This window comes from Bison bison, unplaced genomic scaffold (assembly GCF_000754665.1).
Source record: "Bison bison bison isolate TAMUID 2011002044 unplaced genomic scaffold, Bison_UMD1.0 scf7180017864053, whole genome shotgun sequence".
Lineage (NCBI taxonomy): Eukaryota > Metazoa > Chordata > Mammalia > Artiodactyla > Bovidae > Bison > Bison bison.
Window position 1 is genome coordinate 5144887 of NW_011494625.1, and position 16305 is coordinate 5161191.

General features: G+C 42.9%; 1 long non-coding RNA gene across 5 annotated transcripts in view; it reads left to right on the plus strand.

The window, feature by feature from the left end:
• Positions 1 to 1948: 1948 nt before the first annotated feature.
• Positions 1949 to 16305, plus strand: part of LOC104985626 — a 20764-nt gene continuing 6407 nt past the window's right edge. For 2 of the 5 annotated variants that reach the window (XR_824951.1, XR_824950.1), the window contains exons 1-4: positions 2213 to 2652; positions 2736 to 2801; positions 3257 to 3433; positions 13210 to 13533. This is a non-coding gene — a long non-coding RNA (uncharacterized LOC104985626). Of the gene's footprint in view, positions 2048 to 2212; positions 2653 to 2735; positions 2802 to 3256; positions 3434 to 13209; positions 15454 to 16305 lie in introns of those variants that run through there. The other 3 variants (XR_824952.1, XR_824949.1, XR_824948.1) reach the window with 3 other exon arrangements.

Consider the following 16305-nt stretch of genomic DNA (forward strand, 5'->3'; position numbering starts at 1 on the left):
CACCATGAGAGCCCTGGTAACTGATCATAGGTCTGACTGAGCCAAACCACAGGAATCTTATGGTTTTCTGTGCTCACGTCCACTGGCATTGGGGCTTGGCTGGAGGAAGGTGTCAGTCAGTTTCTTCTGCACCACATATTCCTTCTCCTCCCAATATCAGCAACAGCTGGGCTATGGACTAGATGTTTGTGTGTCTCTGAATTGGTATGTTGACTCCCTAATCCCCAAGGTGATGGTATTGGGTTGGTCTACCCAGTATGTGGAGGTGGGACCTAAAGAGGGGGTTTGGTTTAGCTGACATCCTGAGGGTGGAACCCCTATGGTGGGATTAGTGCCCTTATGAGAAGAGACTACTTCTCCATCATCTGAGGACACAGCAAGAAGGCAGCCCTCTGCAAGCCAGGAAGAGAGCCCAGCTGCTGCTGCTGCTGCTGCTAAGTCGCTTCAGTCGTGTCCGACTCTGTGCGACCCCATAAATGGCAGCCCACCAGGCTCCCCCGTCCCTGGGATTCTCCAGGCAAGAATACTGGAGTGGGTTGCCATTTCCTTCCCCAATGCATGAAAGTGAAAAGTGAAAGTGAAGTCGCTCAGTTGTGTCCGACTCTGTGCAACCTCATGGACTGCAGCCTACCAGGCTCCTACATCCATGGGATTTTCCAGGCAAGAGTACTGGAGTGGGTTTCCATTGCCTTCTCCGAAGAGAGCCCTACTAGATACCAAACACTCCAGCAACTTGATCTTGAACTTCCCAGTCTCCAGAGCTATGAGAAATAAACGTCTGCTGTTTAAGGTGCCCAAGCTATGGTATTTTCTTATAGTAGCCCAAGCTGACCAAGACAAGCTGTCTATTTTTGAAAAGAAAATGGCTCAAACCCACCTCTTTCAAGCACACTACTCTCCTTTTCTCTTTGTGTGTTAGTCGCTCAGTCGTATCCGACTCTTTGCAACTCCATGAACCGTAGCCTGCCAGGCTTTTCTGTCCATGGAATTCTCCAGGCAAGAACACTTGGGTGGACTACCATTCCCTTCTCCAGAGGACCTTCCTGATCCAGGGATTGAACCCTGGTGTCCTGCACTGCATGAAGATTCTTTAGTGTTTGTGCTATAGGGAAGTCCCTCTTTTCTCTTTATTCACCTAATAATTGTAGCATTTACTGAGCATCTTTTTATGTACTCTCCTTTTGTCTTTTTATCTGTCCCAATATCCTTTTCCACCACACTGCATGTCTTTTCTGCTTCTACATAATCACCTGAATAAACCCTACTGCATGGATGTCAAGACTCAGCTCAGGTGTCCCCTCCTACATGAAGCCTTCCCTGCTCTCTTCTTCACCTGAAGCTGAATTCAGGGCTGATTCTACACCGCCCCTCACCCCCCAACCAATATCACCCCATGGTGGCTTCTACCAAAAGCTCTATTCCTCTGAGTTTTACTCTTTACTGTCCTTCACTAGGCTGAGCTTCTCACTGAAGACAAGGGTATATGCTGAGCTCCAGGAGTAGAGCCTAGACCAACAGGCGTAGAAAATGCTTGCTAAGTGAAAGGTGTTTTTCAGTGAAATTCTTGGAACAGGGAGTTAAGTTGTTGACACAAAGTAGGGCCGGGGTGCAGGGAAGGAGGGAAGGATGTGGTGGGGGGTGGGGGCTAGTTTGCTGGGCAAAGACTAGGGAGCCGCTCGGTGTTCAGCATGAACCTCCAAGTCAGGCTGGGGCCTCAAACGTGGCTGGAATCATTGAGACGAAAGACCCCATGCTGCCAGTGTAGGGGGTGTGGGTTCGATCCCTGGTTGGGGAACTAAGATCCCATGTGCCCTGCAGGGCAGCCAAAAGATAGAAGAAAAAAGAAAAAAAAAGATGAGGTCATTAAGTTGGGCCCAAATCCAATATGACTGATGTCCTTATAAAAAGGGGAAACTTGGCCACAGAGACAGATACACGTGAAGGGAGGTAATGTGGAGACACGGGAGAGCACTACCAACAAGACAAGGAATGCCTGAGGCTGCTGGAAGCAGGAGAAAATAACGGAACAGATTCTCCCTCCCAGCCTGTGTGTGTGTGTGTGTGTGTGTGTGTGTGTGTGTGTTAGTTACTTAGTCGTGTCTGACTCGTTGCGACCCCGTGGACTGAAGCCCTCCAGGCTCCTCTGTCCATGGAGTTCTCCAGACAATACTGGAGTGACTTGCTGTGCCATCCTCCAGGGGATCTTCCCGACCCAGGGACTGAACCTGAGTCTCCTGGGCCTCCTGCATTGGCAGGGGGGTTCCCTTACCACTAGTGCCGCCTGTGAAGCGCTCCCAGCCCTCAGGAAGAACCAACCCCGCGGGCACCTCGATCTCAGTGTTTCAGCCTGCAGAACGGGGAGGAAGGAAATTTCTGTTGTCCAAGTCACCCTGTTTGTGGTACTTGGTTAACCACAGCCTTGGGAAGCTAGTACAAACTTCTCCGTCAGACTTTGAATTACCTGCACACAGGGACTTGGAGTTATTAATCCCGGGATCCCTAGCACCTGGCAACCCCCCTGGATGTTTGCAGAAATCTGAGGATCAATTCCCTAGTTCAGAGGCTTGAAGTGCCTTCTAAGGCAAGCTTTGCTCAGGCTTTAAGCTGGAAGACAGAGGCTACAAAGGACAGAGAACAGAGAGGCTGGAATTGGTAGACATTGGAATTTTGCCCAAGATTTTACCGTCACCGTCCACCCTCCACTCCCAAATCATGACACTTCTTTCTCTGTACAGAGACCCCCCCAGCAAGATTCCAAGATCCAAGAAGTTCATTTGTGTTTACAGCCATCACAAACAAGGGTGAGTGAGAACACCATGTCCTTGCCCTGGGTCCTGCCCCCATTCCTACCCTGGGGTTTGGCTACCCCACAATTGCATAGGAAACTCTTGTTTCTTATTATTTAAAGGTTAACTTGAAATTCATTTCTGATGAGAAAAGTCACAGAACTCTGGAGAGCTGTGCTTGAGTAAATGTTTTACCTTAGGTTAGCCTCCAATTCCAAAAACTTTGAAAGCTATAAAACTGGAGCGATGGATTTCTGTGGTTCCCTGACCAATTCAGATATTTGTAATAAGAATAATAGAGCAAAAGATAGCACAACCTCAGATTTTTTTCCCTTTACTCAGCTGAAAATTAAACCAGACAGGCAATTACCAAGGTTTTGCCATAATATATAATATGTGTACACCACATTTACGGCATATTTCATATTACATGGTTATTATTCTGCATTTTCATCCAATCATCTTATTAGCTCTGGCATTTTTATGTGGTGAATGACTACAAGCTAAAAGTCAAGTGAGAAAGGCACTGGTGGAGAAATGAAACACAGACTCAATAAATAGGGCCCATTAAAAGTGTGACCGCCATTACAATGGACCACAGCTGGGGGTGTGGACAATGACCTTCTGAAGACCCGGAAAATACTAAGGTGAGAAACACCGTCTCTAATACCATCTTTCCTACTCCAGTTCTGTAATTCATCCTAATATGATACACAATCATTCCCTATTCGTCTTTCTCAAGAATCATGGTTAGATGGCTTTGTGAGTGGTTTTGTAATGTTCTATGCACTTAACTAAAAAAAAAAAAATTCACAAGAGGAGAGCACCATGCTAAATCATATTTTTACATATAAAATATATTTAAGTATATATTTTTAGACCTTAGAGAATGCCATTGTATATTCTGACATGTTATTAGAGGAAAATGAAACTGCTCTATTAAATTCTAAAAATAAACTTGGGTCTATTTTTTGTAGCTCATTCAACTGATTTTCTAACTTATGAGTCATTCGGTGCTTTTGGTGTTTGATGTCATTTACTTGAAGCTAAGTTGAATCCTATTTTGGGTATATAAGCAAAGAAATGAAGGATTATAGTAAATCAGCCTGCTATTCAGACTAAAAAAATATTTTTCCTAACAGTGTTTGGTCCATCATTTCTTTTGCTTTCTTTCCTCTTTCTAAATTTCCAAACTTCCTTTGTCTTTTCTTCTGGAGCTAAAGTTTTGTTTTCTTTGGTTTCTTTCTTTCTCACTTGCTCTAACTTTTCCCACTTTTTCCTTCTGGAGTTAATGTAACCATCACCACTGAGAAGTCTGGAGTTTTCTATCCTGCAGATAAATATCGCTCAGCTAAGCAGGTTTGAGGGTAAAATCCAGCTTCTTAATCATATTCTAAAAAGTAGGATTGGTAGAGAAAAGCTCTGCTTTTTTTCCCCCAGTGTAGGAGAAAGTGGTCATGTGAAGTATATTAAAACTGAAGGATCTAGATACCACTTATTGGCACCATAACTTATACACAAGTTATCATCTGTTATAATTACCGTATATTCTGACTTCGAGAACAAAAAACCAGCATGTATATGCTATGAGCAATTCTATTCTGACCCACCAAAGAGTAGCAAATGACAAAGCAATCTGTTGAAATATGTTAACTTCTTTTCTATAATCACTAGGTATAGTGAGCTAGTGAAACTCAGGATGTGGAACCATTTATTTCTGCTCTGTAGCTTAATGTCTAGCTCACAATAAGGCTTCAAAGGTCAAACTGAATCAAACTAAATGAGTAAACTCTTGATCAAAATCAAATCTGTAGCTGTCTATTGGAATAGACTTTGCTGCTTCCCTTAAATTCTGAGGAATTCCTTGTAATCTTTGAGTAACCTGATACAGAGCCTAGGCACTTGATTCTAGTCTTTTATTTTCTTATAACTTACTGTAAACTTTGAAGAAATTACAGATTCAGTGTTGTCTTAGTAGACAGAGCTTGTATATGTACTATACTGCTTGCGGGCACGCTCAGTCACATCTAACTTTTTGCGAGCCCATAGACTGTTGCTCGCCAGACTCCCCTGTCCATGGAATTTTCCAGGCAAGAGTACCAGAGTGGGTTGCCATTTCCTTCTCCAGGGGATCTGCCTGACCCAGGATTGAACATGCGTTTCCTGCACTGCAAGCAGATTCTTTAGTACTGCACTACCAGGGGAGCCCCATATGTAGGGTACAGCAGGGAATTAACCAAACCAACTCAATTCACGATGCCTGCTCTGATCAGAACAGCTACTGTGGTCAACCAGAATGGATCTTAGAGCTGCTTTTCTGTCACCAGAAACAGAAATGCATTCTTGGCCATAAATCAATGGCTGGCTTAAGGCCATCCACCGGATTGCTCAACCGTGTTCTCTGTGGTGCAATGCACTGTGTTGGAACCCCATATCCTGAATTCTTGATCCTCAGGCATGGCCAGGACACTGAACTCCAGGTCAGTTAGGAATTCCTGGCTGTTTTTAGGCGTCCAGGTGGTCAGATGAGAGGCTGTGGAATTCAAACATGTGTTATAACAGGGCATCCAGTTCTATGCAGAGTCAGTGGGCCACATGTCACTGCTCCTGGTAGGTTATTTGGATACTTTTGGGTGATAACAGAAGCACCTATAGCCTCGTTGGATGGAAAGAACATATAAGACCTCCTTGATTCCTACCAAAAGCAGTTAAGTGTGCTGGAAACATCAGCCTAATGCCTAACATTCAGCATCAGGTATTGTTAGTATAACTTTTCACAAACATGGAGAAACATTTCTCTCCAAGAGAAAATGTAAATCCCCAGTCACCAATTCATTCTCTAAAAAGAATCAAACTTTTCTCAAGAAGGGATGAGACTGAGCAGGAGATGCCATCATTATAAAACATTTTATGACACTGCAGACGGCAGGGCAAATGAGCGTTTATGTGAAACCATTCATTTCCTGCAGTGTGGTTCCCAAGCGTTTGCTTTCTTGGAACAATGATGGGAAACTTCCTAACACGAGAAGGACTATGACGTCAGCTCCACTTACGTGTTGCTCTTCCCAGTCTTGGAAAATGTCCCATTATCCTTCATGCGTTAGATGGATCTAAAATAAGCAAGTCTAGACAGTGGAAACCATATACAAGATCTACGGTTTCTTTCCTCATTATTTAGTCCTGTAGCGTGTAAGTCACTCAATAATCTCCCTCTGATTGAAGGAAAATTAGGAACGTACACAAGGGTATAAAATACATATGTCAGGTAATAAATCTTTGGCTATATTTCTAGGTTATTCCTAGCTGCTTCAAGTCTTTTGAAGAAGCAGTTGGATATTCAATAAATGGTGCTAGGAAAACTGGACAGCTAAAGAATGAAAGTGGGCCCCTATCTTACACCATACTCAGAAGTTAACTCAAAATGGATTAAAGACATGAATGTAAGACCTGAAACTAAAATTCCTAGAAGAAAACATAGGTGATAAGCTCTTCGGCATTAGTCCTGGCGATGGCTTTTTGGATTTGGCATGAAAAGCCAAGGAAATAAAAGTAGAAATAAGCAAATGAGACTACATCAAACTAAAAAGCTTCTGCACAGAAAAGGAAACCAACAACAAAGTGAAAAGACAACCTGCTAAGCGAGAGAAAATATTGCAAATCATGTATCTACTAAGGAGCTAGTATCCAAAATGTATAAAGAACTCATACAATTCAGTAGCAAAGAAACTCCAAACAAACAAAAAACCAATTAAAACCTGGGCAGGGACTTCCTGGTGGTCCAGTGGTTAAGAATTGGCATTCCAAAGCAGGGGATGAGTTTCAATCCCTGGTTGGGGAAGGAAGATCCCACATGCCATGGGGCAAGTAAGCCCATGCACTGTACCTACTGAGCCTGTGAGCTCGGGAACCCACATATCACAACTAAGACCCAGTGCAGCCAAACAAAGAAATAAATTTATTTTTTTAAATGGGCAGAGGATCTGAGTAGACATTTTCCCAACGAAGGCATACAGAGGGCCAACAGGTACATGAAAAGGTGATCAATATCACTAATCATTATGTAAAAGCAAATCAGAACCACAGTGAGATATTATCTCATACTTAACAGAATGGCTATTATCAAGAAGACAAGAAATAATGGGTTGGTGAGGGTGCAGGGGAAAGGGAACCCTCGTGCACTGTTGGTGGGACATAACTTGGGGCAGCCACTAAAGACAACAATATGAGGGTTCCTCAAAAAATTAAGAATGGAACGAACTTATGATCCAGCAATTCCACTTCTGGGTCTTTATCCACAGAAAATGAAAATACTGATTTGAGAAGGTATGTGTGTGCCATGCTTAGTCGCTCAGTCATATCTGACTCTTTGCAATCCCATGGACTGTAGCCCTCCAGGCTCCTCTGTCCATGGGATTCTCCATGCAAGAAAACTAGAGTTGGTTGCCATTTCCTCCTTCAGGGGATATTCCCAACCCAGGGATTGAAGCCAGGTCTCCCATATTGCAGGCAGATTCTTTACCATCTGAGCCACCAGGGAAGCCCATATATACCCCCATTTTCATTGTTCAGTTCAGTTCAGTCATTCAATTGTGTCCAGCTGTTTGTGACCTCATGGACTGCAGCATGCCAGGCCTCCCTGGCCCTCACCAACTCCTGGAACTTACTCAAACTCATGTCTAGGGACTTGGTGATGCCATCCAACCATCTCATCCTCTGTCGCAGCACAGAGAAAAAGGGAAATAGACAATATGAAAAGTTATGGGGATAGAATGAGAAACTACAAAATACCCGTGTGTCAGTCCCCCTTCCTGCCTTTGTTTTCTTCCTACTGATGCGCATCCTTTTGTAGTTTTTTCAGTGATAGAAAGACCCTGAGTTATAAGCTTTCTCAGGCTCAGTTTGTTTGAACTTGTCTTTACTTCACCTTTAGTCTTGATAATAATTTAGCTAGATAGAACCTTCCAGGTTGATGACTATATTCTCCCAATACATAAAGTCATTTTGCTATTGTTTTGGGGGCTTTACTAATGCTAATAAGAGTTTTGCTAGTCTAATTATTGGTCCTTTGTAAGTAATTTACTTTTTAATTCTGACTGCTTTAAAATTTTTCTTTGGTCTTTAGTATTCTGCTGCTAGCTACTGACCATGTGTCAGAATTTCCTTCATTTTTAAGACTGAATGATATTTGATTATAAGTGTATACCACATTCTGTTGGAGTTCTTGTTAATTTTTAACAAGGGTTCCTGCATTTTCATTTTGCACTTGTCCTGCAATTATATAGCTAGTTCTGCTTTTATTCTATCACACAAAACTGTTATTGCAAAGCTGTAAAAGAGGGACTTCCCAGGTGGCTCAGTGGATAAGAATCCATCTGCCAAAGCAGGGTTCGATGCCTGGTCCAGGAAGATTCCACGTGCCACAGAGCAACTAAGCCTGTGTGTCACAACTGCTGAGCCGGTTCTCTAGAGCCTTCAAGCCACAATTACTGAGCCTGTGTGCCCCAACTACTTAAGCCCGAGTGCCCTAGAACCCATGCTCCACAACAGGAGAAGTCACTGCAGTGAAAAGCCCACACACCGTAACTAGAGAGCAGCCCCTGCTCGCTGCAACCAGAGAAAAGCCTGTGCAAAGCAACGAAGACCCAGTGCAGGCAAAAAATAAATAAACAAAGTAAAAAAAATAAAGACAAAGAAAAACTATAAAGAAATAGAGGAAGGGAAATTAATAGTGTGTCCTTCACAAAGCTCTTCCAATAGTTCATGAGAAAATCACTCAGAAAGTTAAACCTTTCCCAGACACACAGTGTGCTCAGCGTTGGCTCCTGAACCTTGGCTTTTACCTCTCTGTGAGGTGGGCTTCCTTCTTCAAACCAGTAGGGTGTGACTCTTCACTGACCCTTGGAGAAAGCCGTCCCTCCACACTGGTAGCAATTATGTCCTAGAATGATCTCCCTACTCATGTCTACACTCAAGCAGTACGATTCCTCGGACAACCCTTGAAGCAAGACATTTCTCAACTTAAGTCTCTCCCAAACTCTCGCTGGGAGGTGGGGGGTTTCCTGAAGACAGTCCAGGATAAATCTTGGCTCTCCAAGTTCAGCACTTTTTGAGATTTCCCCGGTAGTATTATGTGCAAACATGCCTTATTATTTCTGAGTCATCTCAGAAGTAACTCCTGTCTCAGGAGAGACATTAAGTGTCAGAAATACTGCAATCAAGATCCATGTTAAGGATGAGAAACGTTTTTCTAATTACAGCAAAGTGTGCTCAGACTGCTGAGCGACATACATTACAATGCACTGAAGTGGCAGGCTGGCCTCTGTCTCCTTCTTTATTCCACAACTTGACCAGAGGCCCACGGCACATTAAAAATGAGCCCTAACATATATCACTTTTTCAAGTAACAGAACTATTCGCTTTTTGAAGTCCTTGCTCTGGCCACACAAAAACCTAGATGAAGCTTTGACATAACGGTTTTTCTGTACCTTAGGCAGATCACACTTTTAACCCAAATGTACCAACACTGCTTTTTGTTCTGAAAAGCCAGTCAGAATTAAAGTACTTTCCTAATTTAAAGAGATTCCCAGGGGTTGCAGGATAAGATACTGCCGGGTTATATGTGTAGGGGAGGGTATGCAGCTCATAACGTGTGTTGACGTGAAATCGAGTTGGATGACAAAATAATGGGCTTCCCTGGTGGCTCAGATGGTAAAGAAGCTGCCTGCACTGCAAGAAAAGCCTCTTAGGTTGCTGGAGTTCTAAGTATAAATGAACGAGGTCAGACCGCATGATAATAAGAATGTAGTCTGGCTTTATGATTTCACCTTGTCCTTCTGATCTGGCTCTCAGAGGTTCTGTATTTTAGAATTGTTTGGACTTGGGCTGGCCAGCACAGTGGCAACTAGTGACAAGTGACTTTGGGACCCTTGAAATGTGCTGTGAGGATAACACTTGCCCTTCACTTTGAAAAGTTAGTATGCAAAAAAACACATCTCATCCATTTTTAGGAATGATATCATTTTGAACATATTGGGTTTAAAATATACTATTTAAATGAACTTGGTTTCTATTTTTTTTTTTTTTTTTAATATTTGTTATGTCTTAGTTTGCGGCCTGTAGTATCTTTAGCCAACTCTTAGTTTTGGCCTGTGGGACCTAGTTCCCTGGGTACTTAGTCACTCAGTCATGTCTGACTCTGCAACCCCATGGACCGTAGCCCACCAGGCTCCACTGTCCTTGGGGATTCTCCAGGTAAGAATACTAGAGTGGGTTGCCATGCCCTCCTCCAGGGGGTTTTCCCAGCCCAGGCACTGAACCCAAGACTCCAGCATTGCTGGCAGATTCTTTACTGTCTGAGCCACCAGGGAAGCTCAACCAGGGATCAAACCCGGGCTCCCTGCATTGGGAGCATGGAGTCTTAACCACTGGACCATGAGGGAAGTCCCTCTTTCTACTATTTTAATGAGGCTACAGACCATTGACAATGACTTTTGTAGCTCTCATTACACCTCTGTTAGACAGGACTGGTTCAGAATCCAGTTAGTTTTTGATACATACCATTCAGCTTTGGACCTTTGGTGTTCACACATCTGTTCTCACCCCCAAAGACCCATCCCAGTGTGCACTCTTCTTAACTTCAGTCTCAGCAGTGAGTCCTTTGCTGGTGAGCAGCCCAGTCTGCCCCCAGCAGACTCATCTCAACACCTCTACAAGCTGTTTCCTACACAGACTTTGGGGAAAAGGGAAATCATTTTATTTCTTTGAAGAAAATACCCTCTTCCTCAATCCAAATGGACATTCCACACTGTGGGTTCTTTTTTTAAACTGAAATTTGGATTAGAGTAAGGAGTGAATTGTCAAATTTGGCAGAACATTTCTTTCTAACACCAATGAGTCTGTCAACCACACTATAAATAAATATACGATTTAAAGCCACTGATGTCTTCTTCAGTGTCTTGGCTGGACAGAGCAGGAACTGCTTATAAAGAGAAAGAGAAGATGTCAGCAAAAGCAGAATTTCACTAGACTTTATTCTAAAAAAGGCAGTTTTTTTTGTAGCGCGAGGAAGTGTACAGAAAGTTACGTGCTTGGTGGATTCAAGAGAGACTTATTAGATACAAAATTGGTTTTGCTGCTAATGCTAAAGGGCAGACAGAAGGGAGACCGAGAGGAGAGAAGCAGGTATAAGAATATTTTCTGTAGGGTTTCATTACTCAAGAATATACTCTGTGCATCAACTTTTTATTTTCTAAATGAAAGGTTTTTTCCATTTTGGTACTTGGTTAATAAATAATGAGTTTAATTTTATCATATATTAAAATTCATTTGGTGTCATATTGAGCAAAAAAAATGTAGAACAGGATATGCTGCTCATTCATTTTTGTTGTAAATTTTATTTACGTTCATGTTAAGCTTGTAATTGGAGCTCATAATGAATACATCCTATGAAATACAGAATTTTGGATTCACACCTTTTTATAGCTATTATTTGAACACAAAATCCTTATTTAGGATTTTTGTTTAAGTCTGTTGTTTCTAGTAATTACTGTTGTTGTTCAGTTGCTCAGTCGTGTCTGACTCTTTGCGATCCCACGGACAGAAGCATGCCAGGCTTCCCTGTCCTTCACCATCTCCTGGAGTTTGCTCAAACTCAAGTCCACTGACTCGGTGATGCCATCCAACCATCTTGTCCTCTGTGGTCCCCTTCTCCTCCTGTCTTCAACCTTTCCCAGCATGAGGGTCTTTTTCAATGAGTCATTTCTTCGCATCAGGTGGCCTAAGTTTTGGAGTTTCAGCTTCAGCGTCAGTCCTTCTAATGAATATTCAGGGTTGATTTCCTGTAGGATGGACTGGCTGGATCTCCTTGCAGTCCAAGGGACTCTCAACAGTCTTCTCCAACATCACAGTTTGAATTAATAAGAGGTTATTATTCTAATTTTTTCCAAGCTGATTTAGAAACTTTTGATGCATCCTGATTTTTTTTTTTTAGTTTTTCCTTGTGTGATATGCAATACCCTAATATCCCCTTAAAATGCAAGTGATGGGCAAGAGAACTAACATTTCCCTTGAAATCACTTTATTGTAGTTACTTTATTGTGTCCGGGAGCAGTGATGGATTTTTCTGGATGTCATCCAACTGTCTTTACCGTGTTTAACGTTATAATAGGAGTCAAGTCTTTTTTTTTCCACCATAATTTCAGCTCTTGAACATATTCCAGGATATGTGTGGTGCACTGTTTGGTACTGCAGTGAAGAACACTGGTTGCCTTCCTCCCAACCCCTCCTGGGGGTTAATATTAGGAATTATAATAAGTAAATGAAAGATGGAGCCCATTTCCTGACCTCACTCATGGCCTACTTGAAAAAGCCTCAAATAACTCTGAGAAAAAAATAATACGGATTTATTTTAGTGCTTCTAAAGTTAATTGTGATAATGGTATTTCTCTGCTAGGTAAATTAACTGCTTTATTTCAAATAAAAGCCCAGATGTAATCTTGCTGACTTCAATCTACCTAATGCATCGTTAACATTGGATCAGTATTACACTCATGGAAGTTGTTATTATTGCAATTCAATCTCAACTTTAATATCACATTTATATACATCTGAATCATAGCTGAACTAGTAATAACTATATGTGCCAAGGACTGCTTACTGCTAATACACTTAATTCTCTGTCTGAGGACTTTTTCTAGCCACTGGAGTCTGATCATTCCAACAATACAAAGGCTAAGCCAGAAATGCCAGAGAATGAAAACCCTCAGAAATTGCCCACAACCCACGTCAAATAGGAGAGCGGAAGGATAAATCTCACAACTTCCCTGCCGCATCGTTAGTTTAATTTTGAGGCATATTCTGCTCCAGTGCTCTATAAACTCTACCACTAGGGGATATTGTTAAAAATTCATGTTCTGATTCAGGAGATTTGGGGTGGAGCTTGAGAGACTGGAAGTCTTAGAGTCTCCCAAGGTCCCCAGAGAAATCAAGTGCCACTTGCCTTCAATAAGAAGTTGCCTGATTAGTCTGCTTTAGTTTTCTTCTCTTTCCTGTTTTGCATGGCTTCATCCTCACCCTAGTGTTTCCTTCCTGCATGTGGACACTTATCTCAGAATCTGCTTCTGGGGAACCCAAATCAATAATATATGTACACATACAGTACATACCCATATATAGTCTACTGATCTAGATCCTACCTATATTCTGTCTACCTATCTATCTATCAATCATATATCTACCTATCTTCCCATCTACTCACCCCTCCGTCTATTTACCTATCATCTCGAGCAGAGCAACCCAGTGCAGTTTCTTAAAGAAGGCAGACAGCTGAAGAGCTAGAAGATAAAGAATAAAGAAATCTGGGAGAGAATAGAAAGAGTGAGTTGATGATCAACAGCTAAACTGACTTTTTCCTACTTCTATGCAGCTGTCAAGAGGATCTGATGTCTCGGAACTCTGGTTAAACAGAAGACTGGGCAGTTAGTTATGGCTGCATAAATGGTGCCTCTTCAGAAGTCCGCAGAAGGATAGCCATTCTACTAGGAAAGATGGTGAGGTCATTTCACCCGATTCTATCACTCAGGACTCGTTGTTGGGAGGGTTGACCATCCAGGTCATGGAAAGAAGGTAGGTCAGATGTTAATCTTGGAAAAGACTGAAAGCAACAGAGGCAGAGGGACACTCGGTGAGGAGACAAGGGAGGCCCTGCCACACTTGGTACTTGTGGGTCAGCTCGGCCGAGGAGAGGAAGGTGAGTGAATGGGCTTTGCAGATGGTCACCCGGGAATTTTTACTGACTCTGCAGCTAATACAACGTGCAACGTGTGCTGTTTATCTTGTGGGATCTGTGGGAGCAGAATCGGGGGCGAAATCAAAATCAAATCCCATCTCTGGCACTTCCTGGTTATGTCCCCTCAGCATGTTCCACAAACTTTCTAAGCATCAGTTTTCCCATCTATATAATGGAGACAATGCCTATCTCATAGCATTGTGATGAAAATCAAACGAGATGTTGTGAATAAAGTAACTTGGGTTACTATAACCAGAGGATAAGAGAAGTGCCTTTATATTGGAAATATACCCAAGAATGCTGGAGAAATGGTGGGTGCTGATTTGACCAGCTTCAAGTATTGTGTACACACAGGCACACACACACGTGTTTAATATCTTGCTTGTAGAAAGCCACTGGAGTGACAATGCCCTGATGATATAAGTCGATCCCAGCTATGACATCCGAAAAATTCCACCATTGCTCTTAGCTATGCATGAAATCCCTCTGTGAACTCTCTCTTCCACCGAAGCAAACACCTGTTTCTGATGGAATGCAAAAGGCAAACTTGGTTTAAAGCTCTTGTTCCCCCTTCTTTCAGGAGTCTGTGTTCTCTGCAAAGACAGTTCCTGCCGAGGTCAGCTTGGGCTTCAGAGTCAGGCCATCCAAGTTCTCTTAGCACACAGGCTCAGTCTTGACAGTGTCCTACCGTACCTGAGAGTCTGGGGGCTGAGAGAGAAGAAGAGTCACTTTGCTTTTATCACCAAGACCCACAGATCACAGCCAGTGGTCTCACCGTTTGTGGTGGTTTCTCCCCAGGGTCCTGACGGGTTGGTATTCTGGAAGCAACATTTTGGAAGGCCAAGGACATGTCAGCTCTTAGGACTGCACGGAAGAGAGTCAGTCCTTGTTATCACCATTGGATCCCAGCGGCTCTTTCATCTCAGACTTGTGAAAGCAGCTTCTCCTCCTGAGTTCTGCCCCAGTTTCTTAATGGGCCAAGGAAGGGAGATGTTGATGGAACTCACAGATGTGGTTAGACCTCCCCAGCAGCAGTCTGGTCAGAGGTCAGCTGGTCTCTTTCCAGTAACAGGTGGCCCTTGGCCTCTATTTCTCAAGAGAGCTTGAATCAAGAGACATTCAGGGTAAAATGTGCTCACGTTGCTTTTTATGTTCTGAAAAGCCTATTTTCTATAAGCTATTTGACAGCTGACTTTTTGATAGAAGCTTGCAGGAGTAGGTGTCAGAGGTCTCAGAAGCAAAGTCTCTGCTCTTTCAGTCATGTGAGCTGCCCTTGTTTCAAATTTCAGGATGTCACAAAATATACCACACACACACTTTGTCTCATACACACTAACATACATGAGGAAGTGTGTAAGCAATCAGAAAAGGAAGCACAGAGAATTTATTATAATTATGAATAAAATAAATGAAATCTTCTTTATATCATGCTGCTGTTATGAAGGATAATCATATTAGTTAATCAGCATGCTGGACCTGAAAGTAGTTCTTGTTCGTGATGAAACATGAAATGTTTGTCCTTTGCCCATCTCCTTTCCAACCCGGAAAAATAAAAGATACGTAATTCACATATACTTGTGAAATTCTAATACATTTTAAAAGAATCGATAGGCAGAAGGTCTAATCTAAAAGACTCATATAGAAACCACTTGTCACAGAAATCTAAGTGGTCTTAATTCACGAAGAAACTCAAGCATTCCCTGCTTGCAGGGAAACAGCTCCCATGCAGACCTGACATTCATGCAGAGTGCAAAAAGTGTGAGTCGCTCAGTCGTGTCCAACTCTTGGCGGATTCTCACCTACCAGGTCTATAGTCATGGACTACAGCCCACCAGACTCCTTGGTCCATGGGATTCTCCAGGCAAGAATACTGGAGTGGGTTGCCATTCCCTTCTCCAGGGGATCTTCCCAACCCAGGGGTCGAACCCCCCAGGTCTCTGGCACTGCAGGCAGATTCTTTACTAACTGAGCCACCAGGGAAGCCCAGAGTGCAATCCCAGAGACCGTGGGACGTTACCTAGAGCTCCAACGATGGCGTCAAAAACCCAGACATTACATCTGACAATTGTGTGATCCAACACGGCTGACCTGGGTGGACTCTTTCAGTACTGGCCTACTCTCCCATATGTGCAGGGGTTCAACAGGGTGCCCACCTGGGGATACAGGCATGCATGTGCCCTATGCATACCTTTTAACTTAAGAGTCATATTTGTAGCTCCCCTAGGAAAGAATCACAGGCCAGAAGGGGGTGGCCCGGACTCTTGTTTGGACTGGAGCGCACAGACAGCAGCTGCAGCCTATCAGTGAGATTGGCTGCTGACAGGAAAAAGCATTAACAATTTCATCGGGTCTTATAGATCAGGAACAACAGCACACCCTTCCCCAACTGGTGGCCACCAGGGTACCTGTAGTGGTTTGATTGAAGTCAGTATTTTAAAAAATGTTTTAAAAGTGGCAAAATATGGGTAACATAAAATTCACCATCTTAATCACTTTTAAGTACACTTTTAAATCACTTTTAAGTTCAGTCGTTTTAAGTACACTCACGATGCTGTGCAAGCAGTCCCCAGAACTCTCTTTATTTTGCAAAACTGAAACTCTGTATCCATTAAACAATAACTCCCATTTCCTGTCTCCCCCAGCGGTGGAAACCACTCTTCTGTGTTCTGTCTCTGAAGGTCACTCCCCTAGGTATCTTACATAAGTGGAATCATACAGCATTTGTCCTTTTTT